Source organism: Gopherus evgoodei, chromosome 1 (genome assembly GCF_007399415.2).
Source record: "Gopherus evgoodei ecotype Sinaloan lineage chromosome 1, rGopEvg1_v1.p, whole genome shotgun sequence".
Taxonomy (NCBI): domain Eukaryota; kingdom Metazoa; phylum Chordata; order Testudines; family Testudinidae; genus Gopherus; species Gopherus evgoodei.
The window spans coordinates 351,845,701-351,862,416 of record NC_044322.1 but is presented as its reverse complement, the minus strand read 5'-3'; positions in this window follow the sequence as shown (position 1 = coordinate 351,862,416).

Sequence of the window (16,716 nt, the reverse complement as noted above, 5' to 3'; positions counted from 1 at the left end):
TTCTTTAAAATGCAGCACAGGTGGATTGATTTAAATCAATGTGATTTAAATCACCCCATGAACAGACTCAATTTAATTCATCGATTGTAATCAACTTGTCCATTTGTACTTCAGCTATTTTCCCATTGGTTGACATAACTATTACAACATCTTGATTTACAACCAAACAGAGCCTTTTATATCAGATTTAGTACATCTTTTTTTCTACCCTGGAGGATGCAACTATAATTATATACATGTATTTAATCCATTATATAGCTTAATATTTTCAGATTCTAATTAATTAATTGTATATTTTAGTAAGTTAGGAAATGGTGAATGGTATATTGCTTATTTACTAGATAATTAATGTTCTGCTCACAATTTATGTCAAGCTACCTTAGGATGGTAACTGGAATTTAATTAAACACACAAAACAGAATATAAAATGTATTTTTATTCAACAAAACAAATCTTTAATACAATACATGATCTATCGTGCCACATTTATAAAGCTTGATCTCAAAAGTTAGATATTTCTCCCTGAATTTTTTCTTTATATAGAAAAGCAGCCTTTAACGCAAAGATTTTGATGGAGACTCATGGATTCAGCATTGTTATTTTTTATATAAGTGTTTTAAGAGATTAGAATAAGTCTAGGCCTTAACATATTTTGTAATAAATTAATTGGTTTTATTTTTAAAAAGAAAAACACTGTCATTTACATCATAAAATCAAAATAATCTGATTTAAATTTTTAAAATCTGTTAATTTTTTCAAAAAAATAAACCACATTTTTATTCACCCTAAAGTCAATATAAGTGTCTGAAATATAGTTGCCAGATTACAGAGACTTGCACATTCACGGTATTTATTGAGAAGTAACCATACAGAAATCTTGCAACTCCCTATACTGTAACTGGTTGATATCATTAGCCATGTGGAATAAAAGCTTTTCATTGTATTGAGAAATAAGTGTAGAGTGACTATGGGTATGCCTTCACTACCTGCCAGATCAGTGGGTAGCAGTTGATCCAGTGGGGGATCAATTTAGTCTAGACACAATAAATTGACCCCCGAGCAATCTTCCGTTGACTCCTATACTCCAGCGCCGCGAGAGGCACAAGCAGACTCAACAGGGGAGCGGCAGCAGTCGACTCACTGCGGTGAAGACACCACGGTAAGTCGATCTAAGTACGTCAACTTCAGCTATGTTATTCACGTAGCTGAAGTTGCGTAACTTAGATCAATCCTCTCCCCAGTGTAGACCAGGGCTATGGAAATAAAAGCTTGTCTACACTTACCAGAGGATCAATGCTTTAGCGATCGATGCATCGGCAGTTGATTTAGTGATCTAATGAAGACCTGCTAAATCAACCTGCCGCTCTCCTGTCAACTCCTGTACGCCACCTGATTGAAAAGAGTAAGGGAAGTTGATGGAAGAGTGTCTCCAGTTGACATCATGTAGTGCGGACCTCACGGTAAGTACAGCTAAGCTACGTCGATTTGAGTTACGCTATTTATGTAACTCAAATTGTGTAGCTTAAATTGACTTTTCCCTTTAGTGTAGACAAGGCCTAAGATTTGCATAGCCAGAGTTCAGGGAATTGAATAACTACAGTAAGTAAAGACTAGACAGTTACACATGTGAAACTAAAATATTTTGGATGAAACAATATAATTACAGAATAATCTATTATTAATTTTGGCTTGGGGATAAATCAACACTGTCAAATGAACAAATCAATTTTTGTTTAAAAAATATACTCTGAGAACTTTCATTGTCAATACACTAAGTGATCCATCCACGATGCTAATTGACCACTTGTCTCTTAATTGTATAGAACCTCACATTACTCATATTGAAAGCCTACTCAAATGCCCACTAACTCACTCCCAGAAACATCCAAATTCTATAATCTCATACAAAATCGATGACTATGTCTTGGACAAAAAAAAAAAAATTATTAAAAAAAAAATCTTCCCAGTCATTCTGAATGAGTGGTTAAAAAAATGTTCCTGAAATGAAAAACCTTAGTAAACAACATCAAATTAAAATTCTGTTTTGTGCCTGGATTTGAGCGTGGTACTAAAGGGGAAAAGTCAGACATGGAAACATTGCCATCTGCTCATTCACACTTTAAAAAAACGCGTGTGCAAAAAAGAAAGAAAAGGAAATCAATCACGTGCTGTAACAGAATTACAACAGTAATAATTTCATCATTCTCCAGCTAAAAGAGCACAGGTATCACAATCCAGATCCCATCACAAAGAGGCTAATAGCAATCCAAGGACTCAACTTGACTGAGTTGAATTAAATGGCTTCTGTATTTGTAATAGTAACATCCTGGCCTCTTTCTCTCACCAGTTTACAGTGAGAATGGAGCTTCAGTATCATTGTGGTGATGTTTCAGAATTACACAAAAATAAATGAGGGCCAGAGTCCAGGTCTGGAGGAGTAAGTAGGAGCTAGCGTTACAGAGTTTAAGGATGGAAGGGACTACCAGATCATCTAGTCAGGCCTCCTGTTTATCACAGGCCACCAACACCACCTAGCACCCACACACTAAACCCAACAACCAAAATTAGACCAAAGTCTTATATAAAAATGTTGTGCACTGGCCACTCCCACCACCTCCCTGAGCAGATATTTGGCTCCTCCACCCCCATCCTCCAACACAACAACCAGCAGAGCTGACCTGTAGGGAGGGTAGTTCTTTTCTCCTATTAAGGATTGTGTTCCTCTGAAGCATCAATCCCTTTCCTTGGGTGATCTTGGAACTGTGCAGCTACACATCAGCTCATGCTCAAGGCTTGTGGTAAAAACACAAATTAGTCTATTTAGCAAAAGTACATGCAAGAAGAGGGGTCTTGTTGCATGACTGGGGCTCTTAGATGCTAGGATTATAATAAGGACTATGTGATTGCCTGGTCTGGTGACTTCATTTCATCCTTTCAGATTTAAATTTGAAATAGTAGCCAGAGAGGGTGAAAGGACAGCTGCTGGCCTGATTCTAGGCAATCTTGCACTATCCATTTCTAAGCAATGGAGTGTTCTGCTTACAAACTGATGGCACAGTGTGGTCCTCCAACAAGTGCTGAATACCCCCTGAAGTCAAATGAGGGCTGCAGGTGCTTCTCCATGAAGCCCTGTGTAGAAACAGCTGTGTGCTTTTCACTTGCTGGAAAGGAATGAAGCAGCTAAGATCTACATCCCAGGGGCTGAGGTCACTTAATTAGTAGGTAGAGGTCAGAGCCACAAGGTTAAAATGTCACATGCTTGTTACATATCCTGAGGGAGGGTAGTAAACAGTGAGACAATTTCAACCTGAGAAGTGACATTTACAATTAGATAGTGAATGAGCTCACCCTTCTTTTGTAACACTGCTTCTCCCAAAGGCATCAATATGATCCTCCAAACCAAGCTCTCTTGCCATAGATGTAACGGGCACAGTTTGAATAGCACAGAACACATTTCCTTCTGTTCCAGGATCTACATTTGGGCTCTGTGTATTCCAGGGTCTGCATGCTCAAAACTTGCATTGCACATGGAAGCTGGGTAGGCTGCTAACTACCCAGTTGGTGGATGAAAATGTAGCTGTCCGTCTGTACCCTATGTTCTGGAGAGTCAAAGCTGTTATCGAGACCAATACCCCTAAAGCCAGCAAAAGCAGGCATTGTATTTTATACGTTTGGTAGCAATAATAAGCACTACTACTCCTACAGAAGGGCCTTTCAGCACGAGGGCCTGGCCTTGAGCTTTGAGCCTTTGACCTCCAACAGAAGTAAGATCAGGGCCTAACATTCTGAAGTGTTTGAGAGACTCTGAAGAGTTCAGTCTAACTTCTGAGAGGGAAGTATTATGATTCCCTTTTTAAAAAGGGGGAAGTTGAGGCACAGAGAAACAGGCTCTGGGATTTTTAGTGGACCCTAAGGGGGTTGGAACTGAGCACCCATTGATTTAGTGCAATTCAGGCCCCTAATTGCATTCAGCTCCTTTGAAATATCCTACCCTAAGTAGGAAATTCACAATGCAAGACACAGGAGTGGAACCCGGGTATCCTGAATCCCACCTTTAGCCAAAGCATCCTCTGCTTATAACTGGATATTATAGATAGGTGTTGTCAGTGTTATTTTTATTTCATATTGTTAATGATGCCAACTAATTTCATATGGGAAGAAAATAAAAAAGTTACACGGTGCTGAGCTGAAGGTGGGATCCAGAAGAACCAAGCCTGTCCATCAAAACTTGTAAGGAGATTGGCGCTAAAAGAGGTATCCAGGCAGATAGGGATGCTACATTAACTAGATCGGAGGCAGTGAAGACAATGCGAGGGGAAGCAGGAGATGAAAGCTCAGACGTGAACGGAAGTAGGGTCCACCATGCCCTTGCTGAGGAGAAAGAGAAGCTTCACCGTGAGGTACAGGGAAAGCAGAGCCAATGGCTTCACTGGAACCAGTGAGTGACATGACAGGAGGAGATCATTTTGTGCAGCAGCATTTAGGCTTAACTGCTGAGGACAGCTGTGGTTGATGCCTTCCCATTCTCAAACTCTGCAGTCAATTAGTGCATATTAAAAGGCGTTTTAACCTATGGTACTCTAAAAGGTCACATCCCTGAGAACTAATTGTATTAAATGCTGTGATGCCCTCTCAGCAGAAACCAGGTAACATAACTTACTATGCAATTAAACCCCCCATGATCAATACATGGCTGCAGCTTTAAAACATTGCAGCAGACTGATCAGATGAACATAAAGTGTGTACTGTTATTGTATCAGCGCTAAAGATCCTAACATAGAAAATGCAATGGCTTGTCTGGGATGAGGATACACTTGCTATTACACTCTTATTATGCTCACTCCTCCTGAAGCACAGCGGCTGATGCAACCTTGATGCTAGTGATCAGGTGATCCTACAGATAAAATTGCTTATGTTCTGTAGCAGTCTACTTCCTCAGTTCCAGCTGAAGTGACACTGCTTGTCTGTTGCAATCTGTGCAGTATGTTAGAGCTTGGTAACATTAATTCTGCAAAGCAAGGCACTGCCCAGACTCAAGTCATTTCTAATATGAAGGATCACTGCCAAAAAATAGGGATTCACATTTAAACTTTTCAGTTCGTTCCCATTTGTATTAAATGTAACATCTCTACAGCAGGAAAAACCCAGTCTGAATTTGTGTAAAAAAGCTCCATCATTGGGCCTATTCCCTGACTTCTGTTTACAGGGGAAAGTTGCACCAGTTGAACTTGAATCTGATTTTAAACCAATTTATTTAAGCTAGTTCTAGCCTGTGTGGACATGATTATTTTTGATGTCAGAGCAGACAAAAAGACAGTCTGTATGGGGAAAGTGCTGTCTTTTTGCTCTATGTTTGTACAGGCCCTAGCACAATGGGAGTCCTAGGTCTATCACTGGGGTTGCCAGGCACTAGTGCAATACAAATAAGTAAATAAAAATAATAAACTGAAATAAGACTGTCCACACACAGGGATGTGCACTGATTTAACTAGATCACACCATTAGATAATAAACCCTGTGCAGACCAGGCCTGCCTACCTGTCTTTCCTTAATCTGTGAGCTCCTTGGGGCATACTCAGCAGGTACATATGGGAAGTGCCTAGTATGTTGTGGACACTCCCACAAATGATAATTTGCCATTACAATTGTCAGTGGCATTTGGGAAAGCAGTATGGTCCAGTGTTTGGTTCATCTACATTCCCATACCTGCCACTGTCTTACTCTATGTATGAGCTTGGGCATGCCCATTAACTGTCTTGATTTCCCTATCCGCAAAATAGGGATAACATCACCACCCCATGTAAATGCCTGGAGATCTCCAGGTGGAAGAACCATGTAAAGGCTAAGTAGCAATAGTCTTATAGCATGCACAGAAAAGTAACCCATCCCCAACACCATTGCCATTGTGTCCTGAAAAAACGGATGATGGAACCCTTGAGGCACACATTACTGATGGAAAAGTGTGGTACTGAAAATGTTTAAAAAAGGTTCCCTTGATGTGGATAGCCCATCACAGCATGAAAAGCTATTTCCTGAAGGTGAAGGGTTTAATCCTTTAATCCCTGTAGTGTAGGGGAATTTGGAGAAAAGGTTCCATTACAGCAGGATGAATGATGTAGGTATTTGTCACTGACCCAAGGGCAGGCTGCTCAAGCATGCATTTTAAATAGAGGCAGGGGGTGGGGATTCTGATTGGTGGCTACATCTTGTCATACAGCAGAAAACAAAACAAAAACAGCAAAGGCAAAGGGGCAGTGGGATTTTTTTAGCTACAAATCTTCATCCCGTTCAAAACCAGAGAGACGCCAGCACACCCCTTTGCACAGAAGCCCCAGAAACACATTTAAACCTAGAAGGTTGGGACATTTGTTACTGAGTTTCAATGCATATTTCCCTGCCCCAGCAATGATGCATCAACCCTCTAAACAGATTGCCAGAAGGGTTGGAAACCAGGACTTTCAGATCCATGGTACACAAGCCTACCACTTGAGCTAAAGGAGTAGCTCCAGTAGCTGGTAGCAGTATTGGGCAGTTATGCACTAATGAAGGAGCCTAAGGGGATCTACAATACAAACTTTGCTGATATGTTACATATGGGTGTATGAGAATTGAGATAACGGAAGCTGCAGGATATTTAGAGATTAGATACACAGTAAACTGCAGAAAACAGTACTGCAAGTTAGAATACAGGATACATACACATGTGGGAATGCCTTGTTGTGCACAGAGCCATAGAAACTCAGATTTTTGAGGGCACATTTTTCAGGCAGCTTTGCACAGTGACAGAATTTCACCCAACATACAGAACTGGCTAAAAGAAATAAAACAAGGTGGAGGGTAAATTGGAAGCATAAAAATAGAGGCTGAGAATTAAGACAGAAGTAAGACAGAATAAATAATTCCTCCTCCTCCTATTTGCACTGACTGCTTTAGAAACTGGGGAGCTTTTCGTACACCTGTGAAAGGTCAGAGGCAGGGAAAAGGAAGAGACCATTTAAAAAGCCTGGAAGGGATGGGAGAAAGAAAGGGCAGCCTGTATAGCACATTACTCTCCAACAAATATAAAAACAAACCATCAGTATATTTAATAGCGTATTTAGAGTTTCAAGCAACAGACATAAAATTTGCCCTTTTCAGCTTGACCTTTGTTAACAACTTAAGACACTACAGACCTATTATCCTACAGCATCCCCTTGATAAACTCATCATGTCTGCAAATCCTGTGTTCCAGGAGACCATTCCCTTTCTCCGTCAGAAAGCAAAGATCAATATATATATATTGCACTTGCTCTTTGCTTGTAAAAAGCCTCCAGTGGAAATGTTAGAGACACATTTGGACACAAACAAATCTAGCAGAGATCTTACACTAAAATTCCTTCTTATGCTGCAGCATAGAAAATGGCAACACAAATTATTTAAAAAGAGAGAGAGAGATTGAAATAGAAATAATGCTTAATGTCCATCTCTGATGCCATCAAAGGTTTATTTTAATTGCAGCAAGATATCATTATTTTCCTGGACTCAGCCTCCATGTTTTATGCTAAATAATCCTCTCTGAAATATTATAAATCTGCAGAACTTTGAAAAGTAGGTCAGTAATGCAACATGTAGTAAATGTTTCATATAAACACTAGCCATTTCTCTCTACAGGTCACAGTCAATATCACGTCCAGCATACTCATTAGCTAGTCAAGTGACTATTCACTGGTTTACCAAATGATGATAACAGTATCATCTCTAAGCATCCATTCATTGTTAACAACATATATACGTGGACTGATGGGGGGAAAGACTCCTTGGCATTTAGCTGTCTTGCAATTAGCAAGGATAAAATGAGAGAAAGCAGAAGGAAGAAGAGAGATTTTAGATTCTCATATGATGAACTATGTGGAAGTCTCTACAGGCTGGGATAAACCAGGATGCAAATATACCTGTATATTAAAGGCATTTCAAAATATGAACATTATTAGTGGTGAATATGCTTCAAACCACCATTAGAGGAACGTTTCTACATATGCTCCAAATGAACTCATTTTCAAAGTTCTCCAGGACCTGTTAAAGAAAAGCATTTAGTCAACATGGTCTCTCAATGATTTTCTGTTCAGGATCCATGCACTCTCCCCACTAGCCTCTCAATAAGCTCCACATTTCAGCAAGAACTTACCATCAACAAGCTAAGAGCAGATTCTGGAGCACGCTGAACAGCCATAACCTTCTCTTCCTACATACAAATCCTTCCTCGGATTTGGTCAGCCTTCGGCCCTGTATCACAGGAAAGCATCCAGCAGCACCTACAGCAAACTACAAAAATAGAAATCCAGAATCAGGGTCAGATAGCATTTTCTTAGAGGTGGAGGAGGAAGAAAAAACCACAGCCCCTCCTCAATCCAGGAAAAAAGCTGTAGCTAGGCCAAATTTTACACTAGAGGGAGGAGAGAAATAGAATGGAGAGACTGCTGGAGGAATGAGATATCAGAAACTGCAGGATATTTAAAGATTAGATGTACATAGCTACAGTAAGCTGCAGGAACACAAGACTAATATCAAACACCTACGTGAGAGGTTAGAATACAGGATACAACCCTCCCCTTCCCCCACACACCCACCATACTGAATAGGATTAATTGATTTAATTGTCACTATCTTTATTGTGGATATAGCAGCAATGTCCCAGACTCTTTGCTCCTTCCTCCCTGCAGTACTGATGCAGAAACAATGCTAATAAATATCACAACATACCGCTTCCAAAATGGTTAATTTTCTTCTCTCTTCTCATAAAAACCTGCTCCTCTCTTTGGAAAGCAGACGTCTGCATAATACAGACATGAGCAATGAACGAGAGGAGCAGAATCAGGAAGTGCCAGGCATTCACTTGAGAGCAACAATTACCTTTATCGTATTCGAATGAGAACTGGGTTATGCACTGACCCTTTTCACGTTACCCAAAAAAATAAAATCTATTTCTCCTCCTCTCCAAAAGGACTCAGCTCCCTGTGGAGCTAACACACTTACTACAGACATGTAATTACACAGCCTGCTCTGTTAGCTCTCTGATCACACTGGCTGTACCACATGCAAACAGATGAGCCAGGAATCTTCTTTCCACCCGCCCCGCCTCTCCAGCCCCTCCATTAGGCTACATGTTATGATCCCCTGTGGAGCATCTACAGCTCAGGCAGATGTAGAAGGCTAATTGTGTGGATGGAGACTGTTAAGACACAAGACAAATTAGCCTGAGAAGAAGCCACTTGTTTAAATATCGGATGTAAGTGAAGGAGATTGGTTTTCTCAGAGCTTTAGAAAATAAAGCATCCTATTGTGAAGGCCACCAGTTTAGTTTATTCTTTTTTTTTTAAACATATCAGCATATCAAGGTAATTATCAGAACTTCCCCCATGAATAACTCTATCTAAGGCACTCGTAAGGCACTCAAATCCATCGTACCTGAGCTCCTCTTTAATGTTTTTTATCCTCACAACTCCCCTCAAGGGATCATTTCCACTTTTTTTTTTTTTAAGCAGGTGGGAAACTGAGACACCGAATGGTCACACAGAAAGCCTATGGATGGAGCAAGGAATTGAAGTAAAATCTTCCCACCCCAAGGATCTCACCCTAACCACCAGGCTACCATCTCTCTCCCCATGGGGCTATTCTCCCTCTCCTTCCAGCATGGGATGTTACAAGTTGTTACACCCCCTGGGCCTCACCAAAAACAAGCGAACAAAACACTCTTCTCTGAAGAGAAGCAGGAGGTTGACTCTATGAGTCTATGAGTACTCCAAGGAAGACAAAGACAAATTCCTTAAATAACTCGAGACAGAGAAATTGGGAGGGGAGGGGGGAAGATGAAAGCAACCTTTTAAAAAATGTCTAAGGGCATCAAAATATAAAATATGTAACAAAAGGTTTTAAACATCAACAGTAAATACCCACAGGCTACAGCTGTTCAAGTTTTCCCTGTACTAACCCACATGCGGAACTGTACAGCTCTGTATTTGTGTCATTACAAGGATAACACAGCCGCGTAAACAGCGAGCTCTGCAACTCTAGGGTCTGCCTGACAAATGTGAGATGCTTTCCCAGTTCCCAGGCAAGTACTTTTAGGGTTGGAGGGGTTGTTTGGTTTTTGGAACCACTCGTTATAATTTTCCAGCAATGGCAAGATAATAAATTGATACCAGAGGTCTCTTCAATCTCCAGCTTCTATGAAGAGTACAGCTGTAGGGTGAACTCCTAACCAAAGACTGGTTTGTGGCAGCCCTAACCAAAACATTGCTGTGTGAAATCAATACAGAAGAAGGCCAGAAGTCTGAGATCTATCAGTTGCAGGGTATCGATCACATGGAGTGAGTCAACTGTGTCTGGATATATGATGTAGAGTGTTGAGTTAAATTTGCAAACTTACCTATGCATTCCCACTCTGTACATTTTATCTGGATATGTTGCCAGTTAGGATTAGGGAAAAAATACACCTCATTGACTCTTGCTCAGCTTGGAGAAATCAGCAATTTACCACACTAACTAAAGCTCATTTCAAAGGTTAGAGAGACAAGGTGGGTGATGTAATATCTTTGACTGGTCCAATAAAAGATATTACCTCACCCACCTTGTCTCTCTAATAAGTTGAGATTGACACAGCTACAATACAACTCAACTCAAAGGTTGTTATCTGGAAAACTGTTGACTGACAACTGTACATGCAAGAAGGAGGACATGAGAATTTTTCCTTGTGCCACAAATTTTAAGAGACTCATTTGGAAATGTATCTATAAAAGAGAACTTTGGCTAATATCCATGTATGTTTAGGGACAAAAGAAGAACCGCTAAAACATATAAAACTGATCAAATACAGCTGGTTAAATTTTAAATTTCAATATTTTGATTATGTTTCAAGATTCAAAATTCTGATTTTTTAAAAAAGTAGGGGAAATTTTCAATAAAATTTTCATATTTTTTGCCCTGGATTTTGATCAGCTGTACAAGAAATGTGTTTTGTCTTACAATTTACAAGCAATTCTATCACAAAAAGAAAAAACCATTTTGGTTGACTCTGGACTAATGGACAAGTTAATCTTCAAAACTTAACTAAGGAATCTTGAAAACCAGTCTATAAGAAAAGAAAGTCTGATGACAGACACACGTGCGCGCTCTGGGTCATGTGACTGAGACAGTGGGTGAGCAGAAACAGACATCTCTGGCCTTTGTGAGAACAAGGACTTTTCTACAAAGAGGTAAAATACTTGACATGTTTGAACCTCAGACAAGTTAAGTTTTCTGTAGGAAGTAACTGGGGTATATTTTTTTTGTGCCTGTCTCTTACTTGGTCATTTTCTCTGTATTTCTGTGAAGTTGCCAATAAACCATGCTGTTTGTAACAACCTAATCTGGTTGCTGAACTGTTATAGCTGGAGCAGTTATCAACAGGCACTTCAGTAACGGAGCTCTTGTCACAGGGGAGGCAGATCCTGGAGTAAGCAATGGCTTGGCTCAAAGGTGCTGACTTATTTTTCCCTGTGGGTGCTCCATTCTTGCATCTTTAAATGGGATGAGGAAATAGTTTTGCATCCAGCTATATTCGCCATCCCCAAGTCCCTGGTAGTATGTCATGGGGCTGAGGGGGAAATGTTTTCCTAGCTGGAAACTAGGCAGACAGTTTAACCGTCAACTTGAGCACAAACCAGGCTGTGTTTAGAGGGATTTGTACCCATACAGTTATTGCTGCTGAATACTGAGCACTTCTGAAAACCTGATCATTATTTTGGTACCTAACTGGTATTTGATATATGGAAAATCTTACCCCTAACGGTCAGAATTTTAGTCCTCTAGGATGTTAACAAGAACTGAAAACGAAAGAGAATAACAACAATTACCCTCCCCCCCATACATGAATTTCAGATCCGACTGTCAAAGGAAACTTTCTCGGTAGGACACAAGCCATGCTGCCAGAAAGTCATAGATGTTAAGGCCAGAAGGGACCATGATAGTCATCTAGTCTGACTTCTTCTATAACATGGCCTAGTGAGCCTCACCCAGTAATTCCTGCATCAAGCCCATCTCTTCTATTTGAGCTATAACATATTGATGGGGAAGGCATCCAGCCTTGATTTAAAGTCCAACTCCTACCCAAGATCCTAATAAAAATCACAAGGGCAAATCCAGAATTTCACAAGAAAAACTGAGCTGCAGCCAACAAACAGTAGTAGGAGAAGAATTAGTGGAGATAAAAGGAATGTGTTCAAATGAAATTAGAGGTAACAAGTCTTTAAAAGCATGAAAAGTAAAGAACAATACAAAATTACCACAATACCGCTTCTCCCACCTGTAGTACAGCCACCACTTTATGGGTCTAGGACTTCCTAATTGTTGGTGATGGAGTGTGGTGGAAAAATATTCTACTAAGGGCTTGTCTGTATGATGGGTAATGCACCCTATGGGGGTCTGATTTCTAAAGCACACCAACATGTTGCAAAATTAATTGGTTCTCGTAGACCTTGGTGTCCTCTAAAAATTCCATTGAATGATTTAAGCTAGTACAGTTTAAAACAGCACTACATTAAAGAGCACTAAAGAAACATTAGTGCTCACCAGCAAGGTCTACATGTACCAATTACTGTGCAACACATTAGTGTGCTTTAGAAATCACCCCCCGCCCCAAAGGATGCATTATCCCACTGTAGGGTTGACAACCTTCTAATAGCACAAAATCGAACACCCCTGCCCCATCCCCTTCCCCGCGCCTTCCCTTAGGCCCCGCCCCACCCTGTCCCTTCTCCAAGGTCCCGCACCCACTCCCTCCATAACTCACTCTCCTCACACCCTCACTCACTTTAACCAGGCTGGGGTAGGGGCTTGGGTTGCAGGAGGCGGGTGAGGGCTCCAGGGTGGGGTGGGGTGGGGGATGAGGGGTTTGGAGTGTGGGAGGGGGCTCTGGGCTGGGGGTTGGGATGTGGGGAAATTATGGGCTCTGGGCTGGGGGTGTGGGCTTTGTGTGGGGCCAGAAATGAGGGATTCAGAGTGAGGGAGGGTCTCCAGGCTGGGGCAGGGGGTTCGGAGTGCAGGAGGGGGTGGGGGCTCCCGTGGGGGTATGGGCTTTGGGGTGGGGTGCAGGACAGGGCTCAGGGGTGGAGCAGGGGATTGGGATATTGGTGTGGGGTCTGCAGGCACTGCCCTTGCAGCTTTCATTGGTCATGGTTCCCGGCCACTGGGAGCTGCGGAGCCACACTTGGGGCAGGGGCAGCGCATGGAGCCTCCCTGGCTGCTCATGTGCCATGGAGCTGCAGGGACATGGCAGCTGCTTCCGGGAGCTGTGCAGAGCTAGGGCAGCCAGGGAGCCTGACTTAGCCTTGGGCCCCTGCTATTCCATCGACTGGACTTTTAACAGCCCAGTCAGTGATGCCGACCAGAGCTGTCAGGGTCCCTTTTCGACTGGGTGTTCTGGTCGAAAACTGGACTGGCAACCCTATCCCACTGGGTAAATAAGCACTGAATCTATACTAGAGTGATCCCTTGTGGGCAAAAAAGAGCGGAGAGAAACCTTCTCTCCTGTCTCTCATAGAATGACTTTTGGAGGTATGAATAGTGTTGAATAGAAAATAGTGCAGTATGTGAGCCTGTGGAGCAGGGAATGAATATAGTAGTTAAGGGGCTAGTATTCAGGTAGTAGGGAGATGATATTACTGAGTAATATAGGGAATTTTCATTATTACTTTAATTACTAAAAGGCAGTAGGAAACAAAGGGTAGGAATAAATGGTCAGTTTTCAGCATTGAGAAGGGTAAATAGTGGTGTCCCCAAGGGGTCATTACTAGGCCCAGTCCCATTCAACATATTCATAAATGATCTGGAAAAAGGAGTAAACAGTGAGGTGGCAAAATTTGCAGATGACAAAAAACTTCTCAAGATAGTTAAGTCCCAAGGAGACTGCAAAGAGCTACAAAGGGATCTCTCAAAACTGGGTGACTGGGCAACAAAATGACAGATGAAATTCAATGTTGAGAAATGCAAAGTAATGTACATTGGAAAACATAATCCCAACTATACATATAGAATGATGGGCTCTAAATTAGCTGCTACCACTCAAGAAAGAGATCTTGGAATCATTGCATATAGTTCTCTGAAAATATCCACCCAATGTGCAGCGGGAGTCAAAAAAGCAAACAGAATGTTGTGAATCATAAAGAAAGGGATAGATAATAAGATAGAAAATATCATATTGCTCTTATATAAATCCATGGTATACCCACATCTGGAATACTGTATGCAGCTGTGGTCACCCCATCAAAAAAAAATACATTGGAATTGGAAAAGGTTCAGAAAAGGTCGACAAAAATGATTAGGGGCTTGGAACAGCTTCTGTATGAGAAGAGATTAAGAAGATTGGGACTTTTCAGCTTGTAAAAGAGATGACTAAGGGGAGATATGATTGAGGTCTATAAAATCATGACAGGTTTGGAGAAAGTAAATAAGGAAGTGTTATTTACTCCTCATCATACAAGAACTAGGGGTCACCAAATGAAATTAATAGGCAGCAGGTTTAAAACAAACAAAAGGAAGTATTTTTTCACACAATGCACAGTCAACCCGTAGAACTCTTTGCCAGACAATGTTGTGAAGGCCAAGGCTGTAAAAGGGTTTTAAAAAAGAACTAGTTTAATTCATGGAGAATAAGTCCATCAATGGCTATTAGACAGGATGGGCAGGGATGGTGTCCCTAGCCTCTGTTTGCCAAAAGCTGGGAATGGGCGACTGGGCATGAATCACCTGATGATTACCTGTTCTGTTCATTCCCTCTGGGGCACCTGCCATTGGTCACTGTTGGCAGACAAGATACTGGGCTAGATGGATCTTTTGTATGGCTGCTCTTCTGTTCTCAAAAGGCAGTATTCTCCAACCCTTACTCATGTTGAGCTGTACTTATGCACGAGTAGTACTATTTACATTGTATAAGTAAATGCTGCTCAAAGTGAGTAAGGATTATGGAATCAGGCACTTAATTGGGACCTGATCTAACTCCTCATGAATCAATTATAATCTTATCATTTTTAGTTTAACATTGAGAAACAAGCCCAAACCCAAGCCCAACATCCAAATTTCTGTAAATCATTGACGTGTTCAGAATCCAGATCTGAATGTTGACGTTTAAACTCTGCTCCAGTGTTAGTGATACAGACTAGAATGAAGTTCTGTTCAATAATGCTTGCACCCTTGTATGTGTTTTCTTCCTACCTATCTTCAAGTGAGCAAGTTAAACTGGATGTTCATTCTCAAAAAACAAATCCTATGATTTGCAAATGCCAATACACATACCAGAAGTGCACTGCGTTCATCCAGAGTACAGAAATCATTCCATGTGACAATCTGACAAATTGCAACAAAGAGATGCAGCTTGAATTTCTGACAGTCATAACCAAGCTGCAGAGAAACACATTTAAAATCACAAACTTGAACAGGCAAATCTGAGGACTTCTCAATTTACTCATAGAATATCCTCAAGCAAGGAAAGAGGCTGACTCTAGCAAATAATTTATCCTTTGTGAATTATTCATTCAGCTGTAATAAAGCAATAGAAAGAGATTTATCCCATTATCTCTTCTCCTTCCTACAATCCCCTCCACAAACCCAATTGCTCAAAAATAATTAATCATGCCCTCTGAACAGATCCCCTGTTTCTTTCAAGAATCCTCTCAGAAGCTCCTGGCAAATATGGTTATGGGTCAGAGGATTCTCCTACCAAAATTTAGAGAGCACTGGATGATCCTGGGGCCTGCAGGCTGTCAACAGAAAAGGCCAACACCGGAGCCCTGAGGGAGAAGGGAAGTCTGTGGTTATTCCATCATTCTCTCCTGCTAGCTGGCTTGGAACACCAGAGGCAGCTGAAGAAGCAACCATTTGTTGTCCCAAGTGAGAATTATAACAGGGAAAAATAAAATTAGAAAATCAGCCAATCTCAGTATAGGGCCAATTTTAGACACTGAGAACCACATTTAAGGAGTGCTGTGAAGAACAAGTCAATGGCTTGGCCCTAATTCGAAGCAGGGTACTTGCTATAGGTGTATTTTTTCTCCCTTACTCACTTTCAGTAATACCTTATCTGGTGATTACAGGGCCGGTGCAAGGATCTTTCGTGTCCTAGGAGAAACTTCCACCTTGCCCCCCACTCTGCGGCAGCTCCCCTCCTCCGCCCTGAGGTGCCTCCCCACCCATGGCAGCTTGCCCCCCTTGCAGCAGTTCCCCACCCCTCACCCTGAGGCACCCCCCCAGCTCACCCCTGCTATGAGTACGAGCACCCCGAGCATGCCACTGCTCCTTCACTTCTCCTGCCTCCCAGGCTTGTGGCGCCTAAGCTGATTGGCACTGCAAGCCTTGGAGGTGGGAGAAGTGAAGCAGCTCACCCCTGCCCCCCCTCCTCCCCGAGCATATCGTCGCTGCTTCACTTCTCCCGCCTCCCAGGCTTGCGGCGCCAATCAGCTTAGGCACCACAAGCCTGGGAGGTGGAAGAAGTGAAGCAGCCATGGCGTGCTCAGGGAGGAGGCGGGGCAGGGGGTGAGCTGGCGCGGGGACTTCACCTGCGTGCCGCCCCCCACTCCCCTGACTTGCTGCAGGCAGCCCTACCCATGCTCCCCTGCCTCAGCTCCCTCCACCTAAATGCCGGCGGCGACTGGGGCAGCCAAAGATCTGGCCGCTGCGGTCACTGTCGAAGAAAATGGCACCCCCCAA